The following is a 26,023-nucleotide window of genomic DNA, read 5'->3' on the forward strand; positions in this document are numbered from 1 at the left end:
ATAGAAGCTTAGATTGTCCTGTATATCATTCTTCATGTTCTCAGCTTTGACACTCAGAGTGTGAAGTTTATCCATTATATCTGTGCCCAAAGTCCTATCATGTTCCACGCTGAATATTGAATATAATACATGTAAGTAAATGCTCTTAAACTACACTCCAGCCCACAAAGGCTATTCTCTGGTACTCCTAATTTCAGTCCAACTATTTTGAACCATAAAAATTTAACAAAGTATTGTCTGAATATTTCACATAGCTTCATTTATAAGAAAGAATAAAGTCTCCTCACCACCTATGACTTGGAACAAGTCTGTAACATATTAGGTTCCTAGAAACTATTTTGTACAATGAGGAAAATATTTACATTTTAACAATTTCAGAGCAGAGACTTAGAAGAAGCCTAGTTCCTGAATATCTTAAGTGTTACATGCCAGTCAGAAGTTGTGGCACACACCTTCAATCCTAGCACTTGGGAGGCAGAAGCAAGTGGGTTTCTGAGAGTTTGAGGCCAGCCTGGTCTACAAAATCAGATCCAAAATCAGGTCCAGGGCAGCCAGGGATGTTCTGTTATACAGAGAAACCTTGTCTTGAGAAAAATTTAAAAAGTAAAATGAAATAAAATAATTATATTCCAGAGTTAAACAGACTTGCGCCAGTTTGTTACTGATTCCCTTATGTAAAAGTAGATCAAGATAGTTTTTTTGTAAGGTTTTTATCTGTTTACCTGTATTTCTCATGTCTCTATAATCCATATCTACTGAATGAATTTTTAGATCTTTATTAACAAGTGTAGGATAAACATATTTCTAAAGCCATTTCGAATACTTTAGCTGAAATTGCCCCTCACTGTCTCTTTTCTTATGATTCCCCTTGCTTGTGGCTTGTGTCCATTCAGGAATCTTTTTCTTCTTGTTGGATAACTTTGCACTACTTATTTGGGAATCAAGTAAAGCCTTCGTTCATGTGGGTGGGGAGGTAGTGAAAGGGAATCAGGGTACTGCTATGATTTATGGATTTCTGTATGATCACTATTTGTGATGCTTAAATAGTATGCCTTGTTCTGTTTTTACTGTGGATACAGATAGAAAGGGTCTGGCTTCCTTGTAACTGATTTTTCTTTGTGTTACTTGCTGTTCTCTTTCCTCCACACGATTTAGCCCATTTCAGGTCTTCTGACCACTATGTTCATCCTCTTTCTGCTTCTGTGTGCCTAGTTTGTGTGTGTGTGTGTGTGTGTGTGTGTGTGTGTGTGTGTTAATTTAGTCAATCATCCTTCAGATCTCTGATCACTATCCACTTCTCCTATTGGATATATTGCCCCTGAAAAACATATATATTTCATCATGAAACTTACACAGTTACAATTTTTTTTTGTTAACCAGTGAAACTAAATGTTTGATGAAATTATTACCCACCTGTTAAATCCCATACAAATAATATTTTTATATTTTTTCCTCATTTTCTTGTCCTTGAATCTCAATAGACTACATATAAGAAACACCTAGGAAATAAAGGAATTGTCTTCTACAAAGAGCAGAATTTGGACCAATAAAGATTTGTTTCTTTTTTTCCTCTATGTACTTGTCTCTAAAAACAAAGGCTGAAGAGGAGGTGAATATTATCCATTTGGTTCTTTGTGATTTGAAAATAATCTATTACCAATACTTCCATGTGGGCACCAAAGGTGGCTTCATATATTTTATTAAAAAAATGTACAAAATTATGAATTATAATCTAAGAAAAGTTTAAAATTTGAATATGAGGAGAGAAAGAGGGGGTATTTATAGAGGAAACTAGAATAGAAAATAAACTATCCAAAGGGAAAAACTGAAATAAAAACTTTTACACATACCCGCCCCTGGTTTGGCCAACCATACTCTGCCTCATTGTAATTTACTTTATAAATTCCTACGAGAATTACTCTGTTGATGAGGAAAATGATCATTTCATGTCACAGCAAATCTTTCAAGAGTTTCTAGAGAGTGCATTATAGACAGTGCTGCTAATGGCAGATCGTGTTTACAAACAAAGAACTATGATTTCAACTACTCATTATTGACGAAATTTACTGGTAGATGGGGAAAGCTGACTTCCTGTATACAATTTCAGATAATTACAGCTTGAAGCAATCACCGTGATTTTAAAGGATGGGAATGAATCCAGACTCTCATCCATTAGTGCTTAACAACCCACAGGCAATTTGATTTCCAGATGTATTATTTTTTAGCTTCGGTGTCTTAATTTTCAGAGGTTCAAATGTTGTATTGAAAACATTTTTTTTAATTTATTTTTTTTATTATGCTACAGGATATTTGAAGTACCAATATAGATCATAGAAAAATCAGCCAATCTTTGTGCACAGGACATTATGACACGACTTCGGTATCAGAATGAATTTTATGAATAAAGCCAGGAACCCATTCTTTTAATTGTTAAAAACAGTATACTTGAATATCTCCTCACACCATTTACTGCTGTTAGTGGCATTCTCCAACACTGGCGAGCAGAGAAGACGTAAGTGTAGAAGAGCATTTGTAAGTGCTTGGTAAACCTTCGTTGACTGAGAGGTTCACACTTCCTCCCGTCTCATTTCTTAATCAATTTTAAGTATAATTGTGGATGTTGTAAACAGATCTCTGTTGGAAGGGGTAATAAGGGCTCATTAACTATGATTAATGACCTAAGTGTTTAAATCCAATTTTATTCTCTAGGAGAAAGACAAGAAAAAATCTTTAAAGTTATAAGATCTGAATTTAGTTTTCCAGCAACATTGTTGTATGGATGATAATTTCTGATACAGTCACAATGATGTTAAATAGCCCTTTACAAGAAAGAGATGGTGCAAAAAAATGTATCATCTCCTTGGGTTTTAGAAAACACAGCATAATTTTATACTATAAACAGATTCAAAATCTCACTCTATCTTTAATTCCTAATTGAGCAAAAAGCCTCTTAGTCAAACAAAAGAAAAAAAACTTTCAGGTAACAAAATCCAAATTAAATAAACGACTACAGCTTCTACAAACAACACATTTATTTAGAAAAATAAACTGAAAATGTTTGTCTGTCCGGTACATTTTCCCATGAAACAGAGAGAGAAATGGGTATAAAAATTGTCATATGTCAAATACAAATTACAAATGACTTTTTAAATTAACAGACTAGAATTAAGCATCAATGTTTAATCTGCAGTTTACCATGTTCAACTTCTTAATATTAATGTAATGATATAAAAACCCTTTTGATATCATTCTCATTCATTTGACCACCATGATGGTTTCTTTGTACAGTCTGGTTCAGAAACAAATCCATTTCTTTGAAGAACTGGCTTGTTTGTTTTAGTTTTTGTTTTTTAATCAGAAAAAGAGAAATCACTATCTTGAGAATTCTCAAGTAATCTTTTTTTGGATGCCTGCAAGAAACTGTTTCTTGTGGTCACAACTGGGGGGAATCATCTGTGCAAATAACAAAACACTTCATTACCCTGAATGGAAGCGACTGCGCAAATATCGGAAGTGCACGGAGAAGTGATCAGTGCAAACCGACTTCCTCTCTCAACAAATATGAGGCGAAGAATGTAACACTGGAACTTTCAAGCAGTTGGTGCCAATGCTGCTGTCCATTATGGCTTTGAGGGCGCACGCGCGGCAGACATCTACCTCTCTGCAAACAGCAATGTTCTTTCTAATCCCGGTCATGCAATGTTCTGGCCGGTTCAGTTTTTGGTTTTGTCTAAATGTGTTGAAGTGTGGAGTAATTCTGACTTGAGATACCTCTTGTCCTTAAATTTCCACGTTTTAAAATGATAAATCAATGTATAATTTAGCAACTTCTTGATGAGGTGTTTTCCTTTTGTTTTGTTTTGTTGTTGTTGTTGTTTTGTTTTGTTTTTGTGTGTTTTCTGGACAGGCTGATATCTGGGAATACTGATTTTCCATAGTGAAATAAGATTGATTTTGTTTACGTGTTGACTTTTAAAAACTTAGTCCTTTTCATCTGTTTGTTATATCTTCTTGGTAATTTGTTAGGGAAGATATTTAAGGCTGTGGCATTTTCTGCCTCCATGGCTCTGCGCATGGCTGTCAGGCTAGGTGATTTTATGGGATCATTTCATTGGTCATTTGTGCTCCGAAGGAAGGGTTAGCTTCTTTGACAGGGTCAGGCTCCTGGTTCCATTAAAATTAGATCTGCCCTCACGAGGTCAAGGAACAATTTGATGTAAGAAAAATGAATCCACATGCCTCTAAATAAAGGTATTCCTTCCAACGCGATAAAGCTGTTAGAAAGAAGAAAACAAAAGACATGTAATCATTACAAAATCATTTCAAACAGTAACTATAATTTAATAGAAGCACATTATAAATGCATTAGGAATTAGAAATATGTATTACTTTAGTAGACTATGTAATTATAAATTCTTTGAATTATCAATCATTTAAGCATTATATACATTAAAATTACTGTTTAAAAGCATTTAAAACTTTATTATCACGTCAATACTAGAATATTTAACAGATGAATGAAATAAGTTTTTATTCAACCCACCCCTGACTCATTCATCTTATTTTTCAAGTAAAAATTTCTTATTTTTTTTGAATTTTATGTAACTTTACTCACTCATAAATGCTTCACATTCTGAACATATTTCTCAAAGGCACTGAAGAGAAATACTTTTAATGTATTGCCTTGAAATATTTAAAAAAGTAACTCCATTTACACTGATATTTTATTTTGAGTATATCGACTGATATTTTATTTTGAGCAATAAGCAAATTTATACTTCTAAAACTCCTAATGATATAAAAATAATGTACTATTTCACTGTAATCTGTGTACAGATTGGCCAAAATATGTATAACTTTTTCTTCTATGAAGGAGAACTGCCTAAGAAATAACTTTGTTTTCTTCACAGGTACATACAGTGCTTAAATATAAACATTTTGAAAGAACTTATATTCATCTTTAATTTATAATTATGTTTGTGGGGAAGCAAATTTAAATGAAGCATGGTCACAATTTTCAACCTCCAGCACATTAATGTTACTTGATACGGAAGGGTCTGTTTTCTTCTGTCACAGCTATGACATAGTAGAAAGTACTCGAAACATTAGATGCAGAAAAATGTGGCTAAACTGGACATGGTTAATTGATTTTAACAGAGATGAGGTACTGTTTTCAAGTTGAATTTTAAAAATAGAATTATAATTTATTCTTTGAGAACTTCGTAAAATCTATCACTTTTCTCCAACTCCTTCCAGACCCTCCTCAGCCTTCATTCTAACCTGTGGTGGTTTGAATGAGAATAGCCTTCAGAGGTTCATATGAATGCTCAGTCCCCAGTTGATGGAACTGTTTGGGAAGGATTAGGAGTTATGGCCTTGTTGGAGGAGATGAGAGTCTAGGTGTGGCTCTTTTAGGTTACAAAGTCTGACACCATTTCCAATTAGCTCTCTCCACCTTATATTGTGAATGGACATGTAAGCTTTCACTTACTGCTCTAGAACCATATCTGCCTGTTCCCATTCTGCTCACCATGATGGTCATGGGCTCACCCTCTGAAATTGTAACTTCCTCAACAGACTCTGTTGTTTGATCACAGCAGAAGAAAAATAGAATACCACCCAGTCAAATGTATTTTAGATCTTTTTAGCCCATCTGAGAGGCTTTTGCTTTAAAACATTTCACTCAAAAGCAGGGTAACTCAAGAGTGTACTGAAGGCTGTAGTCTATGCACACATAAACAACAGATGGAATCATTTGCGCTTCTGTAGAAAGATAGTTTTTATGCTATTAGATTGATAATTCCGTGATATTATTCTATTACTAGAAAAAAAGCTTTTGAAATCAAAATTCATAGAAATAAAAATAAACAACCCAAATAATATTTTTTTTACAACTTGGAGATTAAATTTCAAATACCAACTAATACAATCTGATGGAGTGTTGCAACTTTTCTTAGACTCTTCATTAAAGACATCCTATACAAGAAACAAAAAGCATGAAGAAGACAGTTTAATCAAAGAGCTGTTTTAGAAAGAAGGGTACATCTGTGTGAAAGTGAGAACACTACTCAATATCATGTAGATCTGCCTATCTGTTTCATTTTTATATCATCTGGGTATTTAAGCTTCCATGTATGCAAAAAAAAAAACCATCACTAGCTGTTAAAAATTTGTAATAGTTCTACAGTAATTAATAATTTAATTTTCTGTGAAATTAAAATTACATGAAATGTACTCAAATTTGAATTTCTGTAAAAATATGGATATAAAATTCTTGTATTTTGAAAAAGAAACAAATCAAATGTTCCTGTTATATTTTCATGGATCCCTAATTTAGAAGAGTTTAAACCTTTTAGGATTACTTATTACCAATTTATGAAATAGTTTAGTCAGTTAAATCATTAACTTTAAACTCATTCACAACATTTATTTTCCTCTATTACATACCATATACAGATTAAAAACAATGAATAATGCAGAAGAAATTTCTGTGCCCACTACCCCCAAGAAGATAATTATTTGAAGGTAAAAAGACTCTCAGTAAGATTTGTGCCACTCAAATACACCAGAGGACTGCCTGTCTGGCCTCAGTGAGAGAAGACACACCTAACTCTCCAGAGATGTGAGGCTCCAGGGAGTGGGGTAGGGGAGTCAGGAGAACATCCTCTTAGAGACAGGGAAGAGGAATGTGATGAGGAAATGTCAAAGAGTGGATTTGGAAGGTGATAATGCCTGCACTGTAATAAAAGATCAAAGAATTAAAAAAAAAAAGATAAAAACATATATTTGTCTGATATTGATTCAAAATTTTATATAATCAAAAATGGTCTTTTCTAATAGTATCTAATAAATGAATTAAAAAATTACAAAACAAAAAGGGTTTGTGCCACTATGTGAAATGAAGGACAAAGCCAGCATCATGAGCCACTAAAAAGAATTTGATATACTGTTTATTATAACATAATTTAATGTAATTATTATAATTTATTACATTATTAATATGACATTGCTTCATTAGTGGTATTTGTATATGTGATGTCAGAATTTGATATGGGATGCTGCAGGGAAGACTGGCATGCTAGGAAGGAAAGATGCTGCGTGAAGTGTGGGAGGAGTCGGCAGGGAGGGAGTCAGAGGTGGGTTGAATAAAAACTTATTTCATTCATCTGTTAAATATTCCATTAATAAAGCAAAATTTAAAAATAAAGGAGAAAGGCATGTGAACTGAGATTGAGAAATCTGTCAGAATATATAAAAACAATAAATAGTTGGGAAATAAAGATGTAAAAGTAAGGCCAAAGGCACAGAAGGAAGATTTTTGGGATATTCAACATTTTGTAGAAATAAGTAGGGCTTTTCCCCTTAAATCATGCTAATACAGGTGTAAGGGGAAAAAGAAAAGAATGTTTGGAGAATTAGCCAAGCCCAGGCTGTGCCTTTTTAAACTACATTTAAAACTCTCTCTCTCTCTCTCTCTCTCTCTCTCTCTCTCTCTCTCTCTCTCTCTCTGTGTGTGTGTGTGTGTGTGTGTGTGTGTGTGTGTGTGTGTGATCAGCAGTAATAGGACATGTTGAAGAATCGTTGTTAAGGAGAGAATGGCTGGCAGAGGTGTGGCAAGATTGAAGAGATGGAGGAGGCAAAGTATGTGTTGCAGATGTTTTAGCCAAAGAAGCAAAGAAGCCTCAGAGACTCCAGTTAAAGGCACTCAGAAATCACTACAGTCACAGGTGTTTTCCTGATGAGAAATTGAGAAGAGGAAAACAACCCACACTTTCCACTGAATTAAGAGGTATTTCATTCAGTTGCCACCCACTGAAGAGAAGAGCTAACATGGTTCGAGACTTTCATAGTTCCACCACTTGGGAGGACGCTTACGGACGCTGATGTATGCTTTTCAGTTCTCACAAGCCATGAACTGAAAACCACAAACTGAAAGAAACAAAACAAAGTAAAATAAAATAAAATAAAATAAAATAAAATAAAATGCCAAACTACCAAACCCATCACATTTTGCATTTGCTGATTGAATTCTAAGGTAGGCCATTAAAAGGATATATTTTTGTTGTCCTAAATTCTGAGTTAGATATCCACACGCTGGCTTGGAGGGATTAGGCACTCTGCTGCCGTGTTCAACTCATTAATATCAGGCGCGAGCATTTGTCTCACTGAGAAAAGCCCCAAACACCTTGGATGGCTAATTTTTCAATTCATTTATGTCATAGACCTTCATTATGATAGATTTTTTTCATTTTTATTGGATATTTTCTTTACAGTTCAGATGCCATCCCCTTTCCCCATCCCCCCTCCCTTAGAAAAAACCCTATCCCATGCCCCCTTTTCCTTTTTGCATTTATACACTTTAAAAAAATGTTAATCAAAGGCTTTATAAGTTTGGTAATGCTCAATCAGAGGTGTAACCCACTACCCAACCTAGATATATCAACTATCTTTGACTGGTGGAGACACGTGAACACCTGCCTCCCTGTCTCTCCCCTCTTTCTCTCTCTTTCTCTCTCTCCCTCTTTTTTTTATTGGATATTTTATTTACACTTCAGATTTTTAAGATATACAATTTTTAAAATTTTTTGTACTACACATATTTGGATGTTTACTTCAAATATGAAGGCATGTAATGATGGATTTTTGCATGGTGACATGTAAAATAAGTTTGTTGAGGTTTGAAATAATGAAAAAAAAATATGCATCGAAATGTGTTGGAAACAAAACTGAGCCAAAGCCCCCATGTTCTTTGACCCATTCTTAAACTCAGAGGGTTAATCGCTACATTCTTTTTAGAAAGTTTGCCTAAAAAACAATTAAGGTTTTATTCACTTTTCAGATGAAATTGATTCAAGTTTTTAAGTGCTTCAAAGCTTTCTCACGCTTGCAGTTATTTTTTTCCCCCACAGATCCAAATAAAAGATGCAAAGTCTGAACTGTACTAGATAATTGAGTCTTTGGGTCATTCGATGCCAAATTAATTAATGTATGCAAGTAGTGTTTTAAGTGGCTGAGAGTACTTTAATGCATAAGTGTAGCACAGTTTTAATAAGGTCTAAGAAAACAAGAATATGAAGTGAGAATGTAAAGTACATAAAGAGATTATCTAAACAGAAATGCCTCAGAGTTTCACATCTTCCTGGAACTTACCAAGTTCTTACAAATTTCTTCACAATCTGTAGACATTCGGAAATTATTTAAATTTTATCTACTATTTTTTTGTGTAAAATAGATCTTAAAGTTGATAAACATTGTAATAAATGCTAATATATGTATGTACAATATACAATATATCTAACTGTAGGTCAACATGTTATTTATCTAATGTCATAAAACACAGAAAGATAAAAACACTAAGCTCTTTTCCCTTACAGGAAATGTCTTCTACAGCCTGTAACTGCTAAACTAACTGAGTCAAGTTGTCAATGAATTCAAATTAGAAAACAAAAAAAGCCTACCTAAGAGCTACAGACTGGGCTGTAGAAATTATAATGACAAAACAAAAACAAAACCCAAAGTTCTGATTGATTGTATCCTAAATGGACTGAAACCTGAAACGTTTGACCCTTTGCTGTCAGCTCCATTATTAACCTATGAATCAGATTTCCTTTTCTTTTGTCTTTTTTATTGGATATTTTATTTATTTACAATACAGATGTCATCCCCTTTCTCCATTTCCCCTCCCTAGAACACCCTATCCTATACCCCCTCTTCCTTTATGCTTTTATACCATTTTGATTACATGCATGTATTAAGGTCAGTTCTAGGTTGAAGGTCTAGCAATAAAATAGATGCAAATAGTCAAAGAATGGGAGGATGGTGGGAGCACACCCTCATAGAAATAGGAAGAGGAGGATGGGATAAGAGGTTTTTGTGGGTAATGGGAGAGGAGATAACATTGAAAGGTAAATAAATAAAATATCCAATAAAAAACAGATAATGGGTCTGGCAATTGTAGTTGAGCAGTTGAGACATTTTGTCAACAATTTATTACTGGGATTTTGTATAATCCTCAAGGACAAGGTATTGTGGAAGAGGCCCATGAAACTTTAAAAAGATTGGTAATACATACTGTTGCTGAGGCAAAGAATGATGCCGACCTGTGAGCTTGCTGAATGCCTGACAAGGGTGACTGGGGAGCTGTATTGGACATGTTCCTGACCCATATTTGCTTAACTATATTCCAGATGGAATAAGCTTCCTTGCCTCAAGTTTTTAGACCTTGTGGGATAGAGAATCAAAAAGAAAAATTATGTCTTTTGTATTCTTCTTAAAGGTGCCCAGCTATTAGGACTCAATCATGTACTGGTCTAGAAACCAATCCAATATGGGAAATAACAGTCTACTTTTGGAAGATTGGATCTGGACTTTGTCAGAGACATATTTGCAAATAAGCTGTAGCTCACTATGGTGTTACGATAACAAGAGACAAAGTTGGGGCAGGATCTGGATTTCAAACAAGGGTTAATGCATGTTTTAAGGCTCTTTTAATTGTCAAGCTAAAATTGATTTTGTCTCATCTACAGTATCTACTGTAAGTTGCATTGACTATATAATTTCTAATTGTGTTAGTGTGTTGAAACCTGGCATGTCTGTTACGGGGTCTATCAACCAGCTTCCATCTTACTGCCCTGAGTATTAGAAAACCTTGATTCACTGAAGAAAGCTTGATAGTGCTGGAAGAAGTGAGTTAGGCTTTAAGCAGAAGCAAGAGGGTAGCAGGCTTGATTATTGCTGGTATAACAGCTTTAATTGCTAGCACCACTGCTTCTGCAATAGCATTGACACAAGGAATTAAGACAACTATTTTTGTTAACCATCTAGCAAAAAATGTTACTAATGTATTGAGTATACAAAAGGATTTATATAAATATCTGGAACAACGAATGATGCTCTATAACCCATTCAAATTATCTGAAGGTGGTTCAGGGTTCAAGAGTTAGGAGCCATTGCAAGTGTTATGACAAATATCATTGGAGTAGAGTTACTTTTGAAATTCAAAATGATTGTCATTATAATCTGAAAAAAGTTTAAAAACACCTGTAGGATATTTGGCATAATCCTAACACCTCTCTGGGTGTGTTAACTTTGAATCAGATTTCTTAAGTTTTTCTTTTTTTTTAATTTATTTTTTATTGGATATTTTCTTTATTTACATTTCAAATACTATCTCCTTTCTTGGTCCCTCCCAAAACCTCCTATCCCATTCCCCCTCCCTCTGCTTCTATGAGGGTGTTCACCCACCCACCTACCCTGTCCTGCCTCCCCCGCCCTTGAATTCTCCTACACTGGGTTTTTCAAGTAGAGAAATTCTGACCATAAGAGATTAAATCCAAGTCTGCCCTACAGTTTACCAAGTTTATGACTCCTACCCAATTCACCTGCTCTTGATACTACACACATGTACAGTTAGGACAGAGATAAAGTATATCAATATATAAAGAAATATGTATAAAGATTAAAATAGTAATTCTAAAATACTGATTGCATAAAGCATTTGTCAATTTATAGTTTGATTTCTTAAGAACATATTTATTATATTTGTTATCTAAGTATTTTCACAAATAGATGGCCATGGCTTTGAAAATCGCTGAATGAATGGTCTGTATTTTGCTGTATAAAAAGCCTTTTTGCATATTTACAGACTGTCTTTTCACTGACAGTCTGTTACTGTAATTATTATTTCCTAGGCTATTATAATAATTCTCTAAAGCATGCCTCACTTGAGCATGCATTTAGCTCTTAATATGTACTCTGACTTTGAAAAAGAAAAATTTAAAAATTATATACATCGAATGTACAGAATAACCAGAAAACAATAAGCATATTATGATACTAAGTAGCCATACCATAGACATGTTTTTTTATTATTTAGACTTTCTTTAATTTTATTAGTTACTAGGTAGACATAATTAAAGTGTTCTGTTATATTTATTTCATGTTCATAGCTTTCACAATAATTAAAACATGTTTTGTAAATGTTTAATGGTATTATAAATTTCCATTGAATTTCCAATTATTCTAATGCATAGCCTTAGTGTTTTTCTTTCTTACTGGTTTAAAAGATTTGAATCGTTTATGTTAATAATATCTTATTTTATTTTCAGTAAGGAGACCTTTTTACTCTTGTCATATGTCATTGTTTAATGTTTCTAGTACATTGTGGAATAGCATAAATAATTTAAAAATTCTTATATAATCATCTCATGCTTACTTTAGTTAGTGAAAAATTTTAACTAATTCTATTTAATTATTAATATACTAGCTCAAATGTTTCTTGAAACAAGTTTGGTAATTTTAATTTTTAAGATGTATTCTATCTATTCAAATTAGGGTTATATTCTGATTTTAATTACTATTGTTTTAACCCTTTATTTTTATTAATTCCATGAGAATAGCATAAATGTTTTGATCAAATTCACTTCTTAATTTCTCCTAGATCCAACCCCCTACCTCCATACTCACCAAATTATAAATTATCATTTTTCCCTTTCATTTTTTAAGTCCATGGAGTCTAGTCTATGACTACCACTAGGGACAAGTTTGACTTGGACTGTAGTCACACCATTATAGATAACTACTCTTCCTCCCTAAAGACAAGATCAAATGCCAATAGCTTCTCAGTTAGTGCTATAACTTTATGCCCATTCCCCCCCCCCCCTTCATGTTGAGAACTTGTCTGGCTTATTCTTGTATGAGACTTTTGCATGATGTCATAACTGCTTCAAGTTAATATGTGCAAGTGTCTTTTATCTAGTAATTATGGTTTTCTTCAAATGTTCACTGCCTCTAACACATTGTTTCCAGACCTTCTTCTTTGAAGATCTTTAAATCTTTGGTAATGGAGTATGATACAGATGTTGCATTTAGGGCCAAGCATTTCCCAGTCTCTTATACTTTGTACATTGGCCAGTTGACAAACTTTCTATTACTTGCCATCTAATCCAAGATAAAATTTCTCTGATAAAGGCTGAGAGATATCTATCTATCTATCTATAAAGGCAATTGATATCTGTCTGTATGTATGTCCTCTAGATACAGATAGATAGGTATATGTACATTTATAGTTTGAGTGAAGTTATACCCAGTGGAGTGACAATGTTTCCTCAAGAGTCATAGACTGTCTAACAAAAGCCTGGGTGTCCGACATGTGGGACATCTTTTTGAGCTATGGCCAGGGAAGTGAAGACGACCACCCTGCATCATGGCTACAGTATTTGGTTAACCGTTTTGATGACCTTAGCCATTCTAATTTGAAACTTTTCCTAGCTTTTCTCTGTTTCTTCTTTTGAGAACTATTTTTTCAGATCTATATTCTATTTTGAAAATTGGGCTGTTTGTTTTCTTGATAGATTGAAACCATTACACAAAGCCACAGCAGATCAAAATGCACAGTGCCACTGACTATAGGCTGACCAACCCAAACTGGTGCATCCACAACACAACCCCTATATCTAAGGCTTAGGTAATATTGTGGAAGAGGTGGAGAAAGCTTGGAAGAACCAGAGGACTAAAATAGGACATCTCTGAGAAGTATCTTCTTATGTGACAAAAATGTGACATTCAGGAAGTTTCAACAATATGGTTGCTTAAATAGGTGCTAATAATGACAATACCAATATATGAAAGAATTCTCATAGGACATTTAAAAAAGAGCTACCACAGTCAACCATTGGACTGAACATGGGGACCTCAAGGGAAGAGTTAGGGGAAGGACTGAAGGATCTGAAGGGGATTGTAACTCCATAGGAAGAACAACACCAACTAACCAGATCCCCCAGAGCTCCCAGGGAATAAACCACCAGCCGAAGAGTACACATATAGGGTACCCACGGCTTCAGCTGCATGTGTAGCAAAGGATGACCTTGTCTGGCATCAGTGGGAGGAGAAAGGCACTTGGACCTGTGGAGGCTCAATGCCCAAGTATAGGGGTTTGCTAGGGCAGGGAGACAGGAGTTGGTGGGTGGGTGGGGGAGCACCTTAACAGAGGCAGCGGAAGGGCAGATGGGATAGAAGATTTCAGAGGAGAAACCCGGAAGGGGAACAAAATTTGGAATGTAGATAAATAAAATAACCAATAAAAAGTAAAATAAATAAAAGGAGCTACATGCAATTAATTATGACTGAGAAAATGAATTTTTCTCTCTATAGCTCTCTCTCTCACACACACACTCACAAACACACACACACACACTTCTCTCTTTTTCTGAGGAAAAAAATGACACAATTCAAGCTCTCTTCCATAGAAAGTTGATACATGAAATAATCTCCCAGGCAACACTGCATACTGTAAAACTAAATACTGATTTGCAAGATGGATTGCTCTGGAGAGACTCTCGATGATCACAAATTTTGATGAATTTCTTGAATATAGTACTGATACAGTGCAGAATAACTCAATAACCCATAGTGCTTTTTGATTATATTATAATAAACATTGATTCCCATTAGTAGTAGGAAGATTAAATGAGTGTAACTTGAAACCACTCATGATTTCCATTTTGTCAATTAGTTGCTTAATGGAGAGCTAGCGAGTCTCTAGAAGAGAGTTGCAGCATTTGATCATAGAAATCCCAATACTATTTAGTTGCATGCATTGTTTATTGTTTTACAGTTTTAAAAAAAAAAAAAAAAACAGGGAGACACTGTAAAGTATAGTACTTGTAATATACTTAAACTTTATTGGTCATTTGAACACACATTCTGAACTTTTAAATATAAACATTTATCCATGCATTTTGGGGCTTACATTGTTAGGTACATGGGGTACCTCCAGGTTGAGCATAAAAAAGATAGCTTTAAGGTAGAACTATTGTGCCTGTGTATGTCAGGATGCATCCACTGACTTCACTGTATTATTTTACTGTGACTGAAATGAAAGAGTTTGATAAGAGAGAGGAGTTAAAAATAATTGCAGCAGTGCAACCTCTTAGGAAAAATTAATAAAGATATGTAAACCTTTTGACAGAGTAAATTGGGCAGAAGCTGCTTGATTGCAGTAATCCCATCTTTCTACAATATGAATGTTTAATCTGATCATTGAAAAGAAAATATCACCAGTTGAAAAACAAAAATGTATACAGTGAGTATTCCACTAAAGAAATAAAGGGATCCCTGCACAATTTTTATATATTATATGCCATTCCATATTTATCATGCTTTATATTTTGCCCTTGCACCTGTTCTATTCTATGCCAAGTTAAGTTTGCTTTGGGTATCATGTGAACATTGCATCTCAAACAATAGTAAATTAGGAAATTTCATTTTGAATGACCTCCTTCGTAGTATTCATTTCTGTTAAGTATTTACTTTAGAAAAGCGTTTCATTTTATGTTCCATCTCCCAGGGATATGAGAAAAACACCTTATTGTGTTTACTTTAAATTGAACAAAATTATACTGCTAATTCTAGCACCATGTTCTTGGTTGACACAATTAATATCTTCTTAGGAATTAAGGGTGTCATTTAAATAGCATTTGATGCTCTGATGGACATTTTGCTTTCTTGTTCCCAGGAGCAATGTCACAGTATTCCCTTAGGATGTCTCACTCATTAGCAAGTCAAGCTAATAAATTTTGAGTTAGTGTTCCTTGTATTGATTGTATATAATAAGTGATAAAATATAAGTTTAAAGAGATGCCTAAGGCTAGAAGAAATAAAGTAATATGTAAGATCCTGAAATTCCATGATCCTTAAACGTATCTCTTGTCTTAGTGCTAGTGCACAGAGATCAGCATTTGAAATCATTGAGCATTCACGCCCATGTTTTAGCATCTTTGGTACAGGAAGGTACTCTGCATGCTACCGAAAGAACACAAACACCAAAACAACTAAAACTCCTCAATCTACATTGGTGTCCTGCCTGTAAGATATGCTAATGCCATGATTGTCCAAACCTTGTGGGACACCCAACCAATATCTGGTTTGACTTAAGCCCACTCCAAGAGATGGAACCTATTCCCAACACTTCTTGAGTGACCAGGAACCTGAGACTAGATATCCCAGAGACCTAGGTTAAACTAAATTCTATTGTTCTAAAAAAAAAAATGTAGCAGTAAAATGACTCCTAAAGATATTCTTCTAGACCAATAGATCATTTCCTTGCTCAGCTGTCATCAAGAAAGCTTCTTCAGGCAGCAGACTGGAACAAAGAGATCCACAGCCAGAGTAGGCAGAGAGTGAGAGACCTTAGAACACAGAGCTTTAAATGGGATAGATCCATCAAATGCCTGCATCTCATGGCTTGGGGAACACTGTGGAAGAGGAGTCAGAAAGAGTGTAAGAGCCAGAGGGATGGAGGAGAGCACAGAATCCACAGGATCTAGACACATCTGAATTTACATAGACCGGGGCAGCATGCACAGGGCCAGTGCGTGTCTGCACCAAATGGGGTATGAGAGCCAAATGAAGAAGTAGACACATTCCTCAGTCCCTAACCAAACCTCGACTCTAATCAATAACCACTCGAAAATGACAATTTAGTTTCCTCCAAGATAGTCTCACTGGGTAAACAATGTATTTCCTTTCCTTTTCTTTTCTTTTTTCTTTTCTTTCCTTTCCTTTTCTTTTCCTTTCCTTTCCTTTCCTTTCCTTTCCTTTCCTTTCCTTTCCTTTCCTTTCCTTTCCTTTCCTTTCCTTTCTTCTTTCTTTCTTTCTTTCTTTCTTTCTTTCTTTCTTTCTTTCTTTCTTTCTTTCTTTCTTTCTTTCTTTCTTTTTTTGTCTTAGAATTTTAATGGTAGACCAGAGTCTCAGGACAGACAGACCAAAGAGGTAAAAGATTGTTGATCAGCTGGTACTGAGTTATAGTTAGAAACTCTGCTGTGCACTGCTGATATGTAAAGAAGTTTTTAAAGTTTTCACCTTAAATAGCATTCATATTATCTACATGACACCCTGGTAGCGTGTAAAATTCTATTTTTTATTGGATATTTTCTTTATTTACATTTCAAATGTTATCCCGTTTCTCGGTCCCCACCCCCAGAAACTGCTATTCCATTCTTCTCCCCATGCTTCTTCCAGTATGCGCCTCCACTCACCCACCCACTCTCACCTCCTCACTCTCGAATTCCCTACTCTGGGGCATCGAGCCTTCACAGGACCAAGGGCCTCTCCTCGAACTGATGCCCAACAAGGCCATCCTCTGCTACATATGCAGCTGGAGCCATGGGTCCCTCTACGTCTAGTCCCAGCAATAGGTGGACAACAGAAAAGGAACTCAAAGGCATCCTTGGTGGTTTCTTATCCTAGTATGTCTTGTCAGGGCTTTTTAGCATTTTTAAATTATATATATATATATAATTTATATGTATTATATACCTGTAGATTGAACAGAAAATGTGTTAGAAACTGGTTCTTTGGTTCTTTTTTTTCTTTTCTTTTTTTTTTTTTTGTTTGTTTTGTTTTGTTTTGTTTTTTGAGACAGGGTTTCTCTGTATAGCCCTGGCTGTCCTGGAACTCACTTTGTAGACCAGGCTGGCCTCGAACTCAGAAATCCACCTGCCTCTGCCTCTGCCTCCCAAGTGCTGGGATTAAAGGCGTGTGCCACCACCGCCCGGCTTTGGTTCTTTTCCTTTTGTTTTCGGGTCTTTTGGTTTTGTTTTTTTGTCCTATTCCAATGTGTTAGTCTTTTTAAAATCTTATCTTACTTTATTTTACTATTATATATGAGAAGCCTGTTTTATCTCTAATGAGAGACAGAAAAAGGTAGACCCAGATGGGAGAGAAAGTAGGTAGGAACCAGGAGGAGTGAAAGGAGGAGAAACCAAATATAATATATAATCCAAATATAATATGTGGGAAGTCTTTTTTCAATAAAAGAAAAAAATTTTTTTTAAAAAGATATCATTTCCAAGTAGCAAAAGCAACTCCAGAATTTTCAAGAGCTCCTGAAATTGAGAAGTGGGAACACTGTACAAGAGAAAGATGATTTTTCACAAAAGTGTTCATCAGCCTCAGCAATTAAGGAAATACAAATTCAAACTACTTTGAGATGTCATCTCACCCCAGTCAGAAGAGTTAGGATGAACAAAGCAACTGACAAGCTATGCTGGCAAGGATGTGGGAGAGAGCAAACTGAGGACTGTGTCTGAGAAACAGAAAAGCTAGAATCATGCCCAGGAGAGACTAGCTTCTCTCAGTGCCCTCCCGATGGCCCTGGCAGTCTTCATGTGAAATGAAAATTCAAAGCGAAAATTATTAAACACATTGAGATAGTAAATAGCGCTGGGGGCAAAGCAAAGCATGCTTTGAAAGACAAGAGCCTCTGAGACAGTGGTCACATGCTTGCATGAATGGGTGTGAGTTGACATTGCAAGTGTAGCCAAGTGAATTATTTTATGTTCCCCACTTCAATTCTTTGCTTTAAAATAAAAGATAACATCAAATCCCTAGTGTAGCCTATTATTATTATTATTATTATTATTATTATTATTATTATTATTTTGGTTTTCTATTCAAGACTAACCATAGAAAACAACATGTAAGATAGGCATAAGAATTTCTCTACATATTGTATATCAAATCAATATTTTCATTGATTTTTATAAAAGTAAAAATGACCATATATTGGAAAAATCTCACAAATTAAAATACCATCTATCTTGCATTATATAATTTAAATGTTCTAGTTTAAAGATAGAGTTGCCTGTCTTTGATATTTAAATGTCTGAAAAAATAAAAGCATTAGCAAACTCCCTTGAGAAGATTAGCTCTAGATATAAAAGAAGGAATAGAAGTCGAGTGATCTGTGGGAAAAAATTCTATTATTTATATCAGTATCTGAAACAGTTTGAAATACCTTAGTTGCCCTGAATCTTGAAATCTTGGCCTACTGCATATATTAATGTGAAAAATATTGAGATCATTGCAGCAGAAAGTCCCTCAGAGCTCCAAATCTATCACCCTACCCTCAGCTTCTCTTGGCTATCATGGCTCAGAAGACACTTCCATGAGAGGGGATCTGCCAGGCTCAGAGGAAAAAGACATTTATCTCCAAAGACAAAGGACCACAGAGAAGACTCTGAGCAAACAGATCCTGAATCTTCCTTCAAATGTATCCCAATGAGACATTTATTTGTTCACAAAGTGTTACCCACTTCTTCATTCTGTAGAAATAGAAACCTGTACCTATTTCTCTAGGTCTTCATTTCCTTATGTAGTTTTCTAAGTCACATATATTAAATGTATCTCTACACATTTTTCTTTTTAACCCACTTGTTATAGAAGTCTAAGCCCTGAACATCTGAGAAGGCCAAGGAAAAATATTTTCACTCATCTGAAATATGTCCTATAGAAAAAAAATCACTTTGAAAAACAAATGCTTATCAGTTATTTTGACAGTAAATTTAATTTAGTTGGGATTAGTGATGTGTGTGATATGATGAAAAATTATGTTTGATGTTAAGTTGCCATTTATGATACCAAGTTTATTATTCTATAATAACTTCTCAAGGTATTAATAATTGCTTTTTCATTATTTTTCTGTGTCTATCATTTGTTTCTTTTTAAAATTATGTGCATGTGAGTCAGGGGCCTCTGGAGGCCAGAGGTGTTTGATCATCCTAAAACTGGACATGCAGGTGGTTATGAGCCAGCAAACCTAGGTGCTAGGTTCAAAACTCATGTTTGCCTAAGTTGAATGTGCTTTACTGTTAGCTCCTTCTTTCACCCTTGTCAATAACTTTTAAAATGATTTAAAACATATCTGAGAACTACAGAGATAATTCAAAAACAGTTATTCTTAGTCCCTGGAGCTGTTCTCAAGAGCTACATTTTAAAAACAAACAAAACCTTTAAGACTCTTATCTATGACCTATCTAGGGATATATTGTCACATACTTGAAAAGTTGTTCATAAATGGCTTGACTAAATAAGAGACCAATTCCTCTGTAAACTAGAGTAAACAGTTTTGACAAACATCATCTATTTTCTTCCTTTTAAAACCCTCATAGGAAATGTTACTTTGAAAGATAATTTCTGGAAATACTTGGTTTTTGTTAGAGGCATTATTTATTAAATATTCCAATGTCTTAAGATGATTAACTGAAAATTCCAATTGCTTAATATTTTTTCCCTGCATTACATGGGATATTTGTGTGTTTGACTTATGTATTATTCGGTAGTATTTTATTATTCATAGGCTAGTACTGAGCAGGTTATATAAATTAATTCATTTTTAAGTACTTGCAAATGATAAAAACAACACCTGGATTTCTGTAATGCTTTTGGAGTCTGGGACACAAAATTAAGGTCTATCACAAGGCAGTCACTTGACTTGTCAATTTCATTTTGAGATTCCATTTTCTCCTCAACAAAATTAAAATAGTACTTGTATTAACTTCAACTTCCCAGAGATGATTTAGAAAGAAACTGCAGACATCATAAAAACACATTTGCAGTGTTCATGTGTTTCCTTCTAAAAAGGAAATGTTGAACAGGTATAGTTTTGCAGACAATTCTCTACTGGAGCTCCCTAGAAACTTGTTTCTTACAGAGTGTCCCAGGCTCCCTTACTGTCCCCAAGGTTTTGCTGTGTCTAAGTCCTGCACGTGAAGCTGGCCACAGCAGCGGAGTAAGCAGAACCAGGATTAGCAACCCTGGCATCTTTGTTCTGATGCGATTCAATGTTACATTATCCCCATGTGCTCTACACTTGCAATCAATCGTAAGTACTTTCTAATAGCTTATACATTTACAGAACACAATGAGGGAAATGCTCCAGGAGGCAACTGAGATTCTATCACCTAAATGAGCTATGATTATTTTTCCCTTAAGCATAGAAAAACAAAAACAAAAACAAAAAACAAAAAAAACAAATGAGACTACTTACGTCATCATCAGAAGTCAGGGAGTCAGCTATAAAAATGAAAGCATTTATCCTGACATCCAAGTAGGCTTCATAGGGCACATGTTTTTGCATTACCATTTTATCTGAGAAAGCTTTTGGAATGTTTTTGTTATCATAAATGAAACAAGAATTTCACCCATGCTGTAAATTTTGCCCCAAAGCAACAATTTAGTAAATCTAATTTTTTTCTGTCCCACTATTTTATCTCCTTTGTATTCAATCATGTGTTTCTTAGCAAAACAGTTGCAACCAGATTAGCTCTGTGAAATGGATGACTGAGTATTTTTCCTTTTGGCAAAGTACTGTGAAGCTGAGTTAAATCCTGGTAATCAAATGTTAGCATGTGTGTATTAAACTAAATTCCATTGGAATTAAATGCGGCATGCCATAAGAATGGTATTATTTTCCTATGGAGAGTACCTTCAACAAAAACAAAATTAAAATTCTAATCATACTTTTCTCTTCTTGTTTACTAATTCATGTCAGAATTCATCCACCTTCCATTTTAATGATTATATTGCATAAATAATAAACATAATCTAATGTCCACTCATGTTCCAAAAATTAACTACATTAGATAAACAATTAAATGTTTCCTTTTATCTTTATGAAAGCTATCCCTCCCTTCTGGCTTTTAACGATGCCTTAGGGAATCAGAAATCTGGATTTCATGGGCTATCAAGTCATTATCATACTGTAGTCAAATTTCATGGCGTATCCCTTCCTCAGCATAGGTAAGGTCATAAGGCAACTACAGTTTTATTCCAACTATGATTACCTGCTAAATAAAGCTACATTACAGTGTATAAAGAAATCATGGGGTTTCTTGTGTTATTAAGTTCTCTGAAGATGAAAGATTAAAAAGAAACAAATCTATTTTTCTTTGCCAGATCTAGTCTCCATTCACAATACATAATATTGTGTAAATATATAATATTGAAAGGATTTTTAGAATACAGTCAAATAAAATACATTGTACTTACTTTTGCTTTTCTTTTGCTAAAATCTTTGCTCTTTGGCACACATTTCTGAATGATGTGAGTTCATGCATAGGACAGAAAACTTCTATTCAACAAACATTCTGGAAACCTCTTGTGAAATGAATATGAAGTTTGTAAATTGGCTGGTTTCTCTGGGAAGTGTGAGATATGCTGCTACAAGTTTACTAGCTAGGGATAGTGTAGACTCATTTTTACTTAGCCTGTGTGGGTCAGTCTATACCACTCATCCATCCTTCAATCTTGCCACTGCTGGAAACTAGAACATTTATGATGATGTTGCCAAGATCAGACTACACATATAAATCAGCTGAGTAACAAAAGGTGAGCAGACATTTTTCCTATCATACTTGCAGTAATTGCAGGTCTTTGTGTTCTCACACTTGTAAGAACGCTTCTCCAATGTAATCTGATGCCACAGCTTTTTGACTACTGCACTATTAAAGAGATGATGTCAAATCTATACCTAAATGATCCCAACATTCAAAGAAACTGATAATACATTGTGCTTGACTTTCTGAACACTTTTGCCTCAAAATTAATTCTAATATATTTAAATGTCTCTTTTTCATTTAAATTTATTTACAAGGTCTCTGGATGTGGTCCTTTCTGATCTAGTGCTCACAAGGTAATCCAGGCTTGCCTCAGACTTGGATCCATCAATTTCAGCCACCTTGGTGCTGGGATTGTAGCTATGTGTCTTCAAATGCAGCTTGGTTCTTTCTTATTTCTAAGCCAATAAACTACATACAACACATCTTATTTCTTTTTATTAACTTGGAAAGGAAAGAATTTATTTATCTTACATATTCCAAGTCACAATCCTTTGAAGGAAGCCATGGCAGGAGGAACTCTACATAGGAGACTGAAGTAGGAACTGAGGCCAGAACTGAAGGTAGGAGCCAAGAAAGGGGCCATGGAGGAATGCTTTTTACTGGCTTGCTCCTTATGGTTTGCTCATCTTTCTCTTTCAATCTATCTATCTTTCTTTCTTTCTTTCTTTCTTTCTTTCTTTCTTTCTTTCTTTCCTTCATATTTATTATGTAATCTCTTTTTCATAGTCCAGTCTTTATCTCCCCTCCTGGTCTACCCTCTGACAGTTTCTCATTCCATATCTCTTCTCCTCCACCATGACTTCTATACTCACATTTTGCTTCATCAATATACTTCTGATCATTAGACTCCCAGAGCTCAGAGCACTCCAGATATGGAGTCTTGTGAACAGAAAACTTAATCTAGATTGAGATATAAAATGACAGATGACAGAAAACCTGTATTCTACTCTTTATTTTTATTCCCTAGGCATGCAACAAGTATAATTACTAAGCCTTTCTTTTTCTCAGAATCTCACCTTTAAAATGGAGATCCAGGTAATAGCACATAGAGATATTGTCCGTGATAATCAAGAAAGCAGGAGAGCAACATATGCAAATTAAATGGGTCTTGCCTGATTGCTCATAATTGCTTTAAAATGTCAAATTTGAATTTATTAAAATACATTTTAGATATGTATATAAAGTAAAAACTGCAAGTTTTTAAATTGCATTGTTTTGATAAATGTGGATAGTATCTAACATGCAACAGTCAATAAATACATTGAGTTAATACTGACCAGTGATTTTTTCATTTCTGTAATTTCATTGTAAGAAAGTGTTGATGTTGATAAAAGACCACTAAAGTCTTTTGCTTTAATCCATGTTTTATACAGTAATTCCCCCAGATTCCTGCATTTTATGGACCAAAATTAAGAAATACCATATCTTAAAATAAGATCTTTTGGGTAGCATTATTTATTCATTGATATGATTTGAGATGAACAAACACTGGTCCTCTATAACTACATTTAATACTGCTATATATTTTTAAATTTTATTGTATGTCTCTGTGTGGTTACACATACATGCCATGACATGGATTTGAAGGGAAGGTCAGGGAAGAACTGGTATAAATCAGATCCCTTCCTCCACAATGTTCCAGACATTGAACTCAGGTTGTTAAGCTTGACAACAGTCACCTTTATCTTCTGATAAGGTAGCTTCTACTTTCTGCCTTTTTTTCTGGCTTCTACTGATGTATTATGTAAAAAAATCTTTGACATATAATAGTGAAGCATAAATATACCCAAAAGAATTGTCACTATATCTCTTATTTCTAAGTCTTGAGATATCTTAAAATAGGAAAACTAACAGATGACATATTATTCAGTACATAAAATGAAGAATCGTGTGATGTTATCATCTTTTTCTATCTATTTTAAAATTTTATTAATTTTTACTTAACAGCAATAACTTAGTAACCAAAAATGCAATCTTTAGAGCTAATAATGAGCATGTTCACTTCTTCCCTTCCAGGAATTTGTAGTTTCTATTAATTATTCTAATCTACACATACATGCACACACATGTGACAAAACTGAGCAAATTTTTTATTTGTATTGTTTTTCATCATTTTTAGAAATATTTCTTGAACCAATACATGTGCTATGAACTGCTTAATGTATATAGAAAAATAAGATTCAGAATTAGACAAAACTCTAAAACTGGGCTGGAGAGATGACACAGTGTATTAAGTATTTGTTGTGTCAAAACGAAGACCTTTATTCACAGTCCCAGAAAACATGTAACAACATACACGTTACATATGGGATATTACACTGTGTGCTTGTCATCCCAGAGATGGGAGGTGGTAATAAGCTGGTCCTGGAGACTTCTTAGTTCACTGTTATAAGCTAATTGGTAAATTCAAGGTTAAAAGTGTATCCCTGTGTAAAAAGTTAGGTGAGAAGTGATAAGAAGACACATAAGGTTGACCTCTATTTTTCACAAGTTCACACACAGACAAGAATATTCATAGCTTTACAATGTGAGCACACAAACACAAACACTAAAAGAAAGGAGGAAAGGAGGGAGAGAGGAAGAGAATGAATAAAGAAGATGGAGAAGTGGGGAAAAAGGACGGAAAGCAGAAAACCTCAAAGCCCAGTTTTCATGTAAAGAGAGAACAGCATTTTAACAAGAGAATATAACATTAAAGCCAGGTAGAGACAGACTACTCGCAGGACAAACAGCCAAAGAGGGCTGTCAGAGCCAGCATCTAATAGAATAGCATCTGCAAGAGGCAAGGAATATGGGAGTCATTTATAGTTCTGGCTGCTTTATTTGAACTGCAGCATCACCCTGTATAAGAAAGAGACAGACTTCTGGGCATTTACCTGGAAATGGATCTAGTCAGATACGCAATCTAGAAAGATAACTGAAGAGTTGTAAAAAACACAGTGCAAAAAAGCAGCTTCTGAGTGAGTAGGAGGGAAGCTGTTTGGAGAATACAATAGATGTAGCACAGACCTGAGAAAGAGGCAGCAGGGAATCAGAAGAGGGATGAGAGAAGAAAGTATAAAAAGTCTTTCTAGTTAAGAACAAAGGAGTGGGAAATCTCTCTCCCCACACCATTTTATTGGTTACCTGTCTGGATATAGAGTAATGACATTTCCCTAAATACACAAGAGAAAAAGGCAGTGAAGACATTTTGGAGAAATACATTGACAGCTACACAGATGTTTTGACAAAAAACTAAGAAACATGTATGAAAATGAATATTTAACACATACAAGTATAAACACTAGAAGTATTAATTAAAGTAGAAAATTTGACATTATAAATCAGCAGGTCTCCAAAATCACGTCTACTTGCCATTATTAATAACAGATAATTCAATTGAGGATTACCTCTTCCAAATAAAGTTATAAAAGTCAGGGTTTTATAAATATTACCTCTGATGTTTAAATAAGATGATTCTTTTGTGTGTGTGTGATGAGTGTAGAAAAACTGACCTTTTTTGGTAGAATAGTTAACAGTATTTTATGCACTTGATGCCTTTGGTTATTTACAATAGAAACAATTAAGAATATTAGGAAATAAATGGCAAATTTCTCCTTAGACTTCAGATCACTTTATACTGTCAGGTGCCACCTAGAAAAGGCTAAGGCTAGCACTGTATGATGGGTAAACTCTGAGAGGCAAGGTCCCAAGAGACTTTGTTCTAGGATTGCTTCTTGCAGCTGATATGCCTTTCCTGTCACTATTACATACCCTAAGTGTTCCTGAGCATTTTTCTACCTTATTAAGCAGACTTTCTGCAGATCAACATAAATATGAACCTTCATGAATTAATGCTGTTTAGA

The 26,023-nt window shown here is 34.6% G+C and overlaps 1 protein-coding gene across 1 annotated transcript in view; it reads right to left on the reverse strand.

Moving 5' to 3' along the window:
- Positions 1 to 3,014: 3,014 nt before the first annotated feature.
- Prr16 (proline rich 16) overlaps positions 3,015 to 26,023 on the reverse strand; it is a 275,207-nt gene continuing 252,198 nt past the window's right edge. The window contains exon 3 of the transcript XR_004608212.2: positions 3,015 to 4,274. The gene's annotated coding sequence lies outside the window, so the exon portion shown is untranslated. The remainder of the gene's footprint in view (positions 4,275 to 26,023) is intronic.

This window comes from Arvicanthis niloticus, chromosome 14 (genome assembly GCF_011762505.2).
Source record: "Arvicanthis niloticus isolate mArvNil1 chromosome 14, mArvNil1.pat.X, whole genome shotgun sequence".
NCBI lineage: Eukaryota > Metazoa > Chordata > Mammalia > Rodentia > Muridae > Arvicanthis > Arvicanthis niloticus.